General features: G+C 43.2%; 2 pseudogenes; both read right to left on the bottom strand.

Moving 5' to 3' along the window:
- Positions 1-12157, bottom strand: part of LOC129463751 (small ribosomal subunit protein mS31-like) — a 60605-nt pseudogene that overhangs the window by 16323 nt on the left and 32125 nt on the right.
- LOC129463619 (steroid hormone receptor ERR1-like) lies at positions 9350-10949 on the bottom strand (annotated as a pseudogene).

The raw sequence follows: 12157 nt of genomic DNA, 5'->3' as shown, positions 1-12157 counted from the left end.
AACCTCTGCCTCCTGGGTTCAGGTGATTCTCCTGCCTCAGCCTCCCAAGTAACTATGATTACAGGCCTGAGCCACCGTGCCCGGCCTAATACTGGGTTTTCAAATCAAGTTTTTAACCATGAGGACTTGGAACATCCAAGTTTCTTCAAATAATGAAATCCAAACATGTTGTAAGAGTAGACCAAATCTTTCCTTAATATCAGATATTATTTTGCAGAAGAGGAAACTGAGGCCCAGGAGCTTAAATAATTTCCTCAAAGGCAAATGGCCAATAATGGAAAGAGTTGGTACTCAGGTTGGTACAACTTAAAAAGGCGTTGGTCTTTTTACCTTACCCTGATACCTTCCAGAACACAGAACCATACTTTAAGCAATACATACGTTATGTAATACATGAAACACAGTATGCTGTATTATTGCAGGTACAATATGAATATACAGGCCGGGTATGGTGGTTCACACCTGTAATCCCAGCACTTTGGGAGGCCAAGGCAGGCAGATTACCTGAGGTCAGGAGTTTGAGACCAGCCTGGCCAACACTGCGAAACCCCGTCTCTACTAAAAATACAAAAATTAGCTGGGTGTGGTGACACACGCCTGTAATCCCAGCTACTTGGCTGGGGGATGAGAATTGCTTGAACCCGGGAGGCGAAGGTTGCAGTGAGCTGAGATCATGCCACTGCACTCCAGCCTGGGAGACAGAGAGAGAATCCCTCTCAAAAAAGAAAAGCAAAAATATATGAATATACAAAATATTAAGAATTTGCTAAAAAGAATCTGTGTCTCTAAAGTTTTCCTATAAAAAGCAACACTTTATATTAATTATATTATTTACATATAAGACTAAATATTTCTGATATTTAAGCTTCTGTTCTACCTATTAATCCAACAAATAAAAGATTATCAAAAATTAAGATAATTACAATGATACCACGACATTATAAAGGTTAAAATATGGACTACATTTTCCTAAGACTTATTCAGCCTCTTCCAACTTCTAGCTAATCTTACCCTAAAAGTAAATCAATCTTTTCTAATTCAAAATACTTCTATAAATTCAATTAAAATGTTTAACTGATGAGAACATGGGTATCATAAAAAATAAATAGCATAGTAATACTGTTTTCCTTTTGATTTAGGAAGAGGTAACATCTCCAACAACTACCCAGTAAAATAGATGATATTCTGTTGCCAGTTCAAAGCCTGTATATTATGCAGGCAAAGATTTCCAAAGCCTACTAATGTTTTTGCTTTGAGTGGCTCATACAAGTTCCCTGCATCTCATTAATGCAATGGTTTTATGACTAAAGGACACCAGCATGAGACTTTAGGAGTTGTAATGTTCTCCAAAATTGAAGTATAATCTCATACCCCTTATTTAATATATAGAAGATTCACCAAGTAATATCTTGTTGAGCGATTAGAAAACTGCAATCATCTGCAGTTCTCAGTCCTTTTATGTCATAGAAATTCATGATGCATTTTTGCCATATACTTTTACTTCTTCATTTTCCTTATCAAGCATCTAAAAATAAGTGAAATTCTAACATCTTTTTTAAAAAACCTTGTCAGATTTCTTTTAGGACACCATGAAGATATCTACAAAGTGTTTTGAAATTCATGTAAGTATCTACACTCTGAAAGTGAATATCTGGCAGAAATAATTTCAATCAATAAATTTTATACCCCCCTGAAATTAACACTTACCTGCTTCATTGTTAATTGGGAACTCCCACAGTTTCCCCTCTTTTGTCCACGGGATCAGCTCTTCAAACCCATTCTGAAGGGGTTGTTCATTTACTGTGGCTAACTGCTTAGCAAATTCCACATCCCAAAGTGAAGGTGACGTGTCTGTATAATAAAGAATTTTAAGTAAGAACAAGTCAATGTAAATATCTTTCTTAAAAAAGTTATAACCAATCCTGAATTGATCACATATTTTTCAGATCTTGACACTCATAATTAAATAGTATATAATAAAAAGTTACTAAGCGATAACTGCAAAAATTATATTAAAAATTGTAACTACAATAATGGCAAGCTTAACTTTTGTTTTACAACAATGCCAGGTAATCACTGCCCCCTCTACTGGAAAGAAAAAAATAAATTTGTATTTTCTTTCAGGGTATTTTTATGAATGTGAATGTTTGTTGTACAATATGTGACTCTGGTTTTTAAAGTCTAGTCTGTTTATCTTTATTTTTAGTCTATCAAAATTAGTCACTAATGTACTACTGCTAACAACCAAAGAAGTTAAATTAACAGAATGATGATAAAACTGCTAATGAATACCAAGTACTTCCTCTGTGCTTAAATGCTTTTTATGCATTAGTGCATGTCATTCTCACAACCAACCCTATGAGTAACGCATTATCATGTTGGCTAATTACCACCATCATATTACATGTTTCAATAACTTATTTACTTTTGAAACTTCAGATCATCTGTTGAGAATGAGCCATATTCCCACCAGTAACTGCTGCTGGGAATGTAAAATGGTACAACCACCTTGGAAAACAGTTTGATGGCTTCTTAAAAAGTTAAAAATATATCTATTATTCAACATAGCCATTTCACTCCTGGATATTCACCCAAGAGATAACACATGTCCACACAAAGATTTGTACACAAAAGTTAATTGCAGCTTTCTTTGTAATAGCCAAATGTGGGTTGTAATCTGGGAAACAACCCAAATGTCCACTAACAGGTGAATAGGTACAAAAATGTGACACATTCATACAATTGTATACTATTCAGTAATAAAAATGTGTTACTAGTACATGTAACAGCATGGATGAATCTCAAATCATTATGCTGAGTGAAAGAAGCCAGATGCAAAAGAGTACATACTGTGTGATTTCAGTTATGTACAATTCTAAAAGATGCAAACTAATCTATTGTAACAGTAGATCAATGGTTGCCTGCATACTGTGTGTGTGTATGTGTGTGTGTGTGTGTGTGTGTATTGCAAATAGACACAAGGAAACTTTGGAGGGTCATGAAAATGTTCAAAATTATAACTGGCAGTTTCATGGGTGTATATATTTGTCAAAACTAGTCAATTTATATACTTTAAATATGTGCAGTTTGTTGCACACAAATTATACCTTAATAAAGTTGTAAAAAGAAAATGAATAACAATATCTATCCATTGGCTACCTTTTTCCCTATATTTTTATTCTTTAGTTATTTTTACCAACATTTTTTATCTTTCTTATTTTTTTCTATGTGATCTCACTTTTTAAAATAAATGAGGATCGGCCGGGCGTGGTGGCTCACGCCTGTAATCCCAGCACTTTGGGAGGCCGAGGCGGATACATCACAAGGTCAGGAGATCGAGACCATCCTGGCTAACACGGTGAAAACCCGTCTCTACTAAAAATACAAAAAATTAGCCAGGCATGGTGGCAGGCACCTGTAGTCCCAGCTACTCAGGAGGCTGAGGCAGGAGAATGGCATGAACCCAGGAGGTGGAGCTTGCAGTGAGCTGAGATCATGCCACTGCACTCCAACCTAGGCGACAGAGCAAGATTCTGTCTCAAAAAGTAAATAAATAAATAAATATAAAAAATAAAATAAATGAGGATTGTATGGTTTGGTAATATACTTTTTTCACTGAATGCATCAGTATCCCATTATATATATATATATATATATATATATATATATATCACAATCCCCTACTGTTGAATATTTTGATCATTTATATTTTCTCTTTTAAATACTATAATGACAAGTAACTTTGTAGTCACACTTTTGTGCATATCTGTAATATTTCCTTAGAACAAATTCCTAGGAGCACAATTTCTGGGTTAGAGGCATAGATTGCATATGATCTGTCCTCCAGCTTACCTCTTTACTCACTCTTGCCAAGCCCACTAAAGCATATCAACAAATAGCTCATTTACTCTTCTAACTGTGTAAGCCTTATTTTATCTATTTTGCTTTTCTGAATCTGTTTCTGAGCCTTTATGTGCAGAAATGTGTCTAACCACACACTGACTGCTAGATTTTAAGTATTTTGGCCTAGATCATCTGATACTGGGAAACAATCAGTTGTTAGCCTTAACTAGCCACATTTCCAGAGCAATCACACCACTAAAATAACTTAATTGTCTCAGTTATCTTCTACTTGGTGGTCACTGACTGACCTATGCCTTTTCCACCATCATTAGGATCATCACTATATTTTTACACTTGCTAATAGTTGCAAGCATTTATTAAGTATGTACTATGTTCCAGGCACCTCAAGCATTTATTAAATATGTATTATGTTCCAGGCACTATGCCTGATGCTTTCTCAGATTACCTCATTTAATCCTTGAGATGTATGTACTGGCCCTCATTTTATAGGTGGGGAAAGGTTAGTGTGGCAGAATCTGAATTTGAATCCAGTTCTACACAACACCAACACTCTTTCTGTTAAGCTATATTACCTGTCGACTCTAAGATAACCAGTAGGGCCTATGACTATATCCTCTGTAGCAGTGGTAAGAACTTAGTGTGGAACAAGACGTGGGAATCATGGAACAGAATAACTCAATCAGTCAATTAAAACAAATTACTGAATGCCAACTATATTTCCAGCATTATTTGATGTGGTGGGAAAACAACAGTGAACAATCGCTAAATTTACATTTCCACATTTTGCTATTCTTGTACTTCACTGGGAACAAAAACCATTCTTCAGACTCATGCAAGTGTAGCATATTCAAACAGTACCTTCATTAGAGTAAATTATTACATAAACTTGTATGCTATTTTCCTCACTAGAGGAAATACTAGAGTATAATCATTTGATACTGTTTGATAGAATACATAAAACTTCAATGCTTCCTTGCCAACTAACTTCAGTTTTAGAAATAAGATTTTTTTATTTTAAAAAGTAAGCTGGCTCCTTCAAGAATCTCAATTATCTTCAAGCGTCTGTTTTGGCTGGACAATAGCAGCTGCCTTGACAACAACAAATTTCTTTCTTTCTTTCTTTCTTTCTTTTTTTTTGAGACGGAGTTTTGCTCGTTGCCCAGGCTGGAGTGTAATGGTGCAATTTTGGCTCACTGCAACCTCCGCCTCCTGGGTTTAAGTGATTCTTCTGCCTCAGCCTCCCGAGTAGCTGGGATTACAGGCGCCCACCACCATGTGCAGCCAATTTTTGTATTTTTAATAGAGACGGGGTTTCACCATGTTGGTCAGGCTGGTCTTGAACTCCCGACCTCAGGTGATCTACCTACCTCAGCCTCCCAAAGTGCTGGGATTACAGGCATGAGCCACCGCGCCCAGCCAACAAATTCCTTTCCGATGCATGCTTAACCATTTGAGCTGGGGAGAGGTGATTCATTGTCCCTATGCCTTTTGCACGTCCTTTTTATCATACACAAGAGAATGTAGTTTTCGCAATACAAGAAGGAGGTTGTTCTTTCAGCTTCACTTTCAGTTCAAATGAACAAACACTGAATTAACTTCTTTCCTCTACAGATGTATATTTTATAGTACAATTTGTTCAAAAAAAGAATTTAAGATTTAAGATAACTAGTTCCTATGATCTGTAAGCCACATGAGTAGGTGCTACATGAATGAGATATAGCCCCTAATGGTACATTAAATAGGGGGAAAATCAAAAGTGTGTATAAGTAACTGGTAGAAAGATTAAATGAGCCCTCGGAGGCCAGCCTAGGAACTCATCTATCATAAACAACATTCTTTTTTCCCCAACCTTTGAGATGGAATCTCACTCTGTTGCTTAGGATGGAGTGTTATGGCATAATCGTGGCTCACTGCAGCCTCAAATTCTGGGCTCCAGTGATCCTGCCACCTCAACCTCCCAAGTCGCTAGGATTACAGGTATGTACCACCACGCCTGGATAATTTTTTTCTATTTTTAGAGAAAGGGGCTCACTATGTTGCCCAGGCTGCTCTTGAACTCCTAGTCGCAAGCCATCCTGTTGTCTCAGCCTCCAAGTCCATATACAACATTATTTCTATAAGATCCAAAAAACTAACTTCTATTCTTTAGAAATGCTCATCACTTATACGCTGGAGACCATTTGTATTGAGTTTCTTCATTGATTTTACTAGTAAACCAAATTTAATGTCAAGCAAGAGGACACTCTTATTTCTCTTTTAGACTTAAAATGGCAAATTTCTTACCCAAAGAAAACACTACAAGTCTGTTAAATATATTCCTTGAATGTTCTTCCCATCTCCTGAACAATCACTAAGTCACTTCAGTAAGTTTTTTTATAAATGCTATCTCCTCTTCTAGGCAGTAAGCTGCCTAAGGGCAGGAACCAGTATACTTTATGTAATAGCATAGAGATACACTGTAAATGGTAGCTGATTATTAATGTTCTAACCCAAATTAGTAGCTAATCTGAACCTCTGGATTCGGTACTTACCTCCCACAGTCTCACAGAATGCAACATTTCATGGGGGAAACCTGACGAAAACTAGCAATATCGACAACTGTAGTGTGATATGTCCCCCACCAGGTTACTTAAGAGTGTATGTGTGTTGCTTGGATCCTGAAGGCTGGGCAGGGAGCCAAGGCCCTGGTGCCCAGCAGAGGAGCAGGGATCCCTGAGAACCCAGACATCCCAGGGCATACCTGAGAACATGTCGAAGAAAACACTGTCCTCGTGCACACAGAGTAGGCAGACAGACAGAACATCAGCTGAAAGGCAGCTTAGAGATGGGAGGCAGGGTGACTCTAGAGCTGCTCAGGAATGTCCAGTATGTAAGTCCTAGTAAACTCGTCTATTCATCAAGCTGGACTGGCCCAAATTATTCTTTGGTCTCTCGATGCCTTCCCAGTTTGTGGGGATGTTACAGTGCCAAGTTTTCCTTATAACGACCACCACATTCGTAAGCAGGATCCAGGCCAATGACAGGATGGAATATTAAAATATTCAACTATGATACCATCAGAACACTAAGGAAGGACATCTTGGAAAGATGGAATGTTTCTCCACCTGACAAATACTTATTCTCTTTTTTTTCAAGTTTAATTTTTAATTTATTAGAACCCAGCAAATAATGATTTTAAAAGCAGAGTTTCCATCAAATTAACACCTAATTCATGGCAAAAATACACTTAAAAAACCTAAATCTTAAGGCAGAAGTAAAACATTATGAAAACAGTATGTCTAATACAGACTGTAAAATGTCAGATTTTTAAGAGATTCACATAGTATTTTATAGCACTAAAATATTAATAGTCAGAAATATTATCAATTGGTCCAATACTTGTTTATAAAATGTCTAGACTGCTAATTGAAGAAGTGCTGCTGTATAAGTAATAGCTACAATCCAACCAACCAAGTGATTTTTTTTTATGATAAAAGAACTAAGACAGGTAATTACATGGTTTCTATTTGTAAAGCTTTTACAGTATTAAATATAAAGTATTACTAGGGGTATTTTTTGATTCATCTCCCTACCCTAATGCCCCCAGAATGTACATCACTTCCCTTTAACTCTATTTTTAAAATTCTGTGAACCACCATACCTATTCATTGTAGGCCTGACCCTATAAAGGCATGAATTGTTTACTTTGATATGGTGGAAGAACAATTTTGGTAAACTACTGCATCTTTTCCTAGTCATTGAGCAATTTCAAACAGAAGTCTTAAGAATTGTTGCACCTCGACAAGTGAACAACCTGTTTCTTTACCACTATTAAGTTTGAATTTTGACTAGAATATGTTAGAGTTGTCGATATTGCTAGTTTGGGTCAGGTTTCTCCTGTGGAATATTGCATTCTGTGAGACAGTGGGAAAACATATTTCATGTTTATGTGCAATTAACAGTAGCCCTTCTGAAAAACAGGGTTAACAATCTTACATTTCCCCTTGTGATCAAAACCTTTTGTTTTTAGGGAGCAAGATAAGATTTAAAAGTGCTTTAAATCAGAAAACAAGAATTAGCTAGCTTACACATTCCACTGAATAATGTCAAAAAAGATAAATGCATTTAAAATAACTTGTAAGTCCAGCAAATATAAGCTTGATGGGTTCTTAACTAACATATTAAGTAATTACAAAGATTCATTTTTTTACAAACTTTTAAACTATTTTAATAAAATGGCTATAGACTTCACTGTACTTCTATTTATCTGTGCATTAATAAAAACCTGTTAAAATTCCTTATTTAGTACTTCTGAAAAAATCTAGTCAAATAAGATCACTAAAATTACCAGAAAAGCTTTGAAATACTGATTGCAGATTCATTTCAAAGTAGATTTAACCCATTTCAGGATCTGGTGCTTAAATCATGAATGTCTTCACCAGCGTCAACTCTGAAAATATAAAAATTTTAGCCAGTGCTGGCTATAACAGTACTGGCATTACTTGAAAAAATAAAAAATAAGGCCGGGCACGGTGGCTCACGCTTGTAATCCCAACACTTTGGGAGGCCGAGGCGGGCGGATCACGAGGTCAGGAGATCGAGGCCACGGTGAAACCCCGTCTCTACTAAAAATACAAAAAATTAGCCGGGCGTAGTGGCGGGTGCCTGTAGTCCCAGCTACTCGGAGAGGCTGAGGCAGGAGAATGGCGTGAACCCGGGAGGCGGAGCTTGCAGTGAGCCGAGATTGCGCCACTGCACTCCAGCCTGGGCGACAGAGCGAGACTCCATCTCAAAAAAAAAAAAAAGAAAAAAGAAAAAATATATTGTCAATCATGCATTCCACAATTTCTTTTTTTTTTTTTTTTGAGCTCAATAGTATATATATTTTTTCTCATTAAAGATTCAAAACCAAAAGCGGTTTCTCTTTGCAGCAAATATACATTAAAATAGAGTCTCCGTACAGCCAAGGGCTCTGGGCCCTGGCTTGCCCCATGTCCCTGCGCCTCCCTAGCCAAACCCAAAAATAAATATAGTGTTATTGTTCTGCAGGGCATAGAGGCAGTGCTCTCCTACCCCCTGAGGAGGCTGGGTGGGAGCTGATGGGGAAGCCCTGGCCACCCCAGGGGTCCAGGGGCTGGAGCCTGCTTGGAGTTATTGCTTCAAGGGGGGGCACTAATGCCCAATGCAAATAATCAGAGGAGGAGCAAAGGGGGCACGGGCCTTTGCTCTCCAAGTCCCACTCTGCTCTGAAGAGGTGGCAGGATTAAGCAGCAGCAAAAGTGTCAACCACTGGGAGACTGTGGCCTGCATCCCCTTCCCTCCCTGAGATAGGCTTCTGCCTCCCACACATCCCCTGCAGCCCCCTATGGCTTCGGCATGCCCCCTACACTCTAGGGACACGTTATGGCTTGCAAGGGGCAACACTGTGCCCAGAGCCTGGACACACGTTCCCAGCTTCTGACACCCCCTAGGAGGAGGGGAGGGGAGGGTGTGGGGCCTGCTCCCAGGGACTGATGGCATTGCCCTGGCCCTGCCAGCAGGCTGTGGCACTGCCCAGACCCCAGCTCCGCCCCAGCCCTTGGGGCTGACCCCATGCTAGTCAGGTCCTGCCAGAACCCCCACCAGTCCCACTCCTTGCCTCAGTCCATCATGGCCTCGAGCATCTCCAAGAACAGCTTGTGCATGGGCACCTTGCCCTCCAGCTTTACCCCATAGAAATGGGCCAGCACTTTGCCCGCTGTCTGGCAGAGGAGCGGTAGCGTGAGCAGCAGCCTGCCTGGCAGCTGCTCAGCACCCCCTCCAGGGCCAGCCCGGGCGGCTTCATACTGCAGCAGGGCCTCGTGCGGAGCTTCTGGCAGCTGCTCCACAGCCTCGGCATCTTCGATGTGCACAGTCTGAATTGGCAAGGGCTAGGGCCTTCAGTAGAACGTACTCTCCTCGCTCCAGCCGCAGGGCCTGCAGCCGCCGCACCAGTTGCAGCAGGGCAACCCCCCGTTCCCCCAGGCCAGCTGCCGGTGCCCCCTCTTCATCCAGGACTCAGTCCTCAGCGAAGGCCAGCTCATCCTGCAGTGGCAGTGAGCGCTGGGTCACACCGGGCACCAGCACCTCCATCCACACGCTCTGCAGTACTGACATCTGGTCAGACAGCGACAGCGATGAGAAGCCTGGGATGCTCTTGGCCCAGCTGATGGTGACCACGATCTCTCGGTCAAAGAGGTCACAGAGGGTAGCCACGGCTGGAAGGTGCCCATCAGGGCCAGGAGGGTCGGGCAAGGCATACAGCTTCTCAGGCTCAACCACCATTAGATGAGACACCAGTGCATTCACTGGGGCTGTCTTCCGGGGGCCTCCAGCGACTGCCAGGGGCCCAGCAGGGAAGGGGCCCGGGAAGGGCAGCGGGTCCACCCTCTGGCGCCGCTTGTACTTCTGCCGCCCACCCCGGAGGCAATCCAGGCGCACTCCCGCAGGCACTTGGTGAAGCGGCAGGCCTGACAGTGCCTTGCGTCTCCGCTTGGTGATCTCTCACTCGTTGCAGGCCAGACAGCTGTACTTGATGCTCCGCTGGATGGTCCTCTTGAAGAAGGTTTTGCAGTCCTCACAGGATGCCACACCGTTGTGGTAGCCGGAAGCCACGTCCCCACAGACCAGGCAGAGGCGCTTGGGCAGGGAGCTGAGCATCAGCTTCCCACCGCCCTGCTCGCCAGGCCCAGCCCCTCCCCATCCTCCTCTTCCTTGTGGTCTGGGAGGCAGTGGGTGGGAGCTGGACCAGAGACCAGGGCCACAGGAGGCTCGGGTCTCCGTCTCCGAGGAACCCTTTGGACTGTCAGGCCTGGCCGGCTCTGCCATGATGTACAGAGGCTCACTGCCCACAACCTGGCTGGACATGGCGCTGGTCACCCGACACGTGGCTGCCCTCCTGGCCCAGCATGCCGATCCCAGGCACACGGCGGGCGCCGCCCGCTCCACCTCCTCCCGACAGGCCTGCAGGTCCGCTCTTATACTTCCGCTGTCGCAGAGGCCGCCACCTCTGGGGCGCCGCCCCCCGCCCCCCAACCTGCGCACATCTTTGGGAAGTTGCCTAAAGTTGCTACGCCTCCCCCCAGCCCCGAAGCCCGCGGAGAGCTCTACCAGGTCATCAGGAAGTAAGTAGGGAGAGCCAAGGAAGAGGAAGTTCTCCCCGGCCATTGCAATGACCTTTGACCCAGAGAGGAGGGTGGCCCCAGGCCCCTTCGAACGCCCCCACGTGGTCTTCAGAGCCCCTTCCCCGACATAGAGCCCTCCGCGTCTTCCACCCAGGCCCGCCCCAGGGACTTCGGCAAGGGCGGGATTGGACCCTGCCCCGGGGCGGGCTTGATGGGAGGCCCAACCCTGACCTGGGCCAGGACCCGCAGCCAGAGCCAGATCGACTCGGACGCCGGATCCCGCCTGAACCCTGACCAGTCCGGCCCTCGACTGGGTCCCGACCGTGGCCCAGACTGGCCCCAGAGCCGGACCCCGCCTGCAGCCCGCCCCACCCGCCTCCCTGCCGCCGCATTCGACAATTTCAAGAACTAAGTGGCCAGAAGCGGTGGCTCACGCCGGTAATCCCAGCAGGCCGAGGTGGGCGGATCACGAGGTCAGGAAACCGAGACCATCCTGGCTAACACGGTGAAACCCTGTCTCTACTAAAAATGCAAAAAAAAAAAAAAAAAAAAAAAAAAAAAAAAAAGCTGGGCGTGGTGGTGGGCGCCTGTAGTCCCAGCTACTCGGGATGCTGAGGCAGGAGAATGGCGTGAACCCGGGAGGCGGAGCTTGCAGTGAGCCGAGATCGGGCCACTGCACTCCAGCCTGGGCGACAGAGCGAGGCTCTGTCTCAAAAACAAAACAAAACAAAACAACTAAGATATGTAACTATAAATATTGTTATGTCTTTGCAGGTTATCTCAACTTCCATCAGGCCTCAGCTGAAAGCTCATCTGCCAAAACGCATCAGCACTCATGTAAAATAAAAGGAGTAGGGAGGTGACTTTGTACACATACTGCCCAGTGTTTGGCTTCCAGTTTCCCTCTTGTGTGTAACTATTCTAGGTATGACTCCTTGAGCATGAAATGAGGTGGTAGATAGAACAGCACAGCTGTTGGGCTAACAAGAATTAGTGTGTAGACTGGGCGCAGTTGCTCACCCGTGTAGTCCCAGCACTTTGGGAGGCCAAGGCAGGAGGATCACCTAAGGTCAGGAGTTCAAGACCAGCCTAGCCAACATGGTGAAACCCTGTCTCTATTAAATATACAATTATTAGCTCTCTATTAAAAATACAAAAATTACGCCAGGCGC

Source organism: Symphalangus syndactylus, chromosome 15, assembly GCF_028878055.3.
Source record: "Symphalangus syndactylus isolate Jambi chromosome 15, NHGRI_mSymSyn1-v2.1_pri, whole genome shotgun sequence".
NCBI classification, from domain to species: Eukaryota; Metazoa; Chordata; class Mammalia; order Primates; family Hylobatidae; genus Symphalangus; species Symphalangus syndactylus.
Note: the sequence above shows the minus strand (reverse complement) of the source record. Positions and strands in the feature narration are given on the sequence as shown.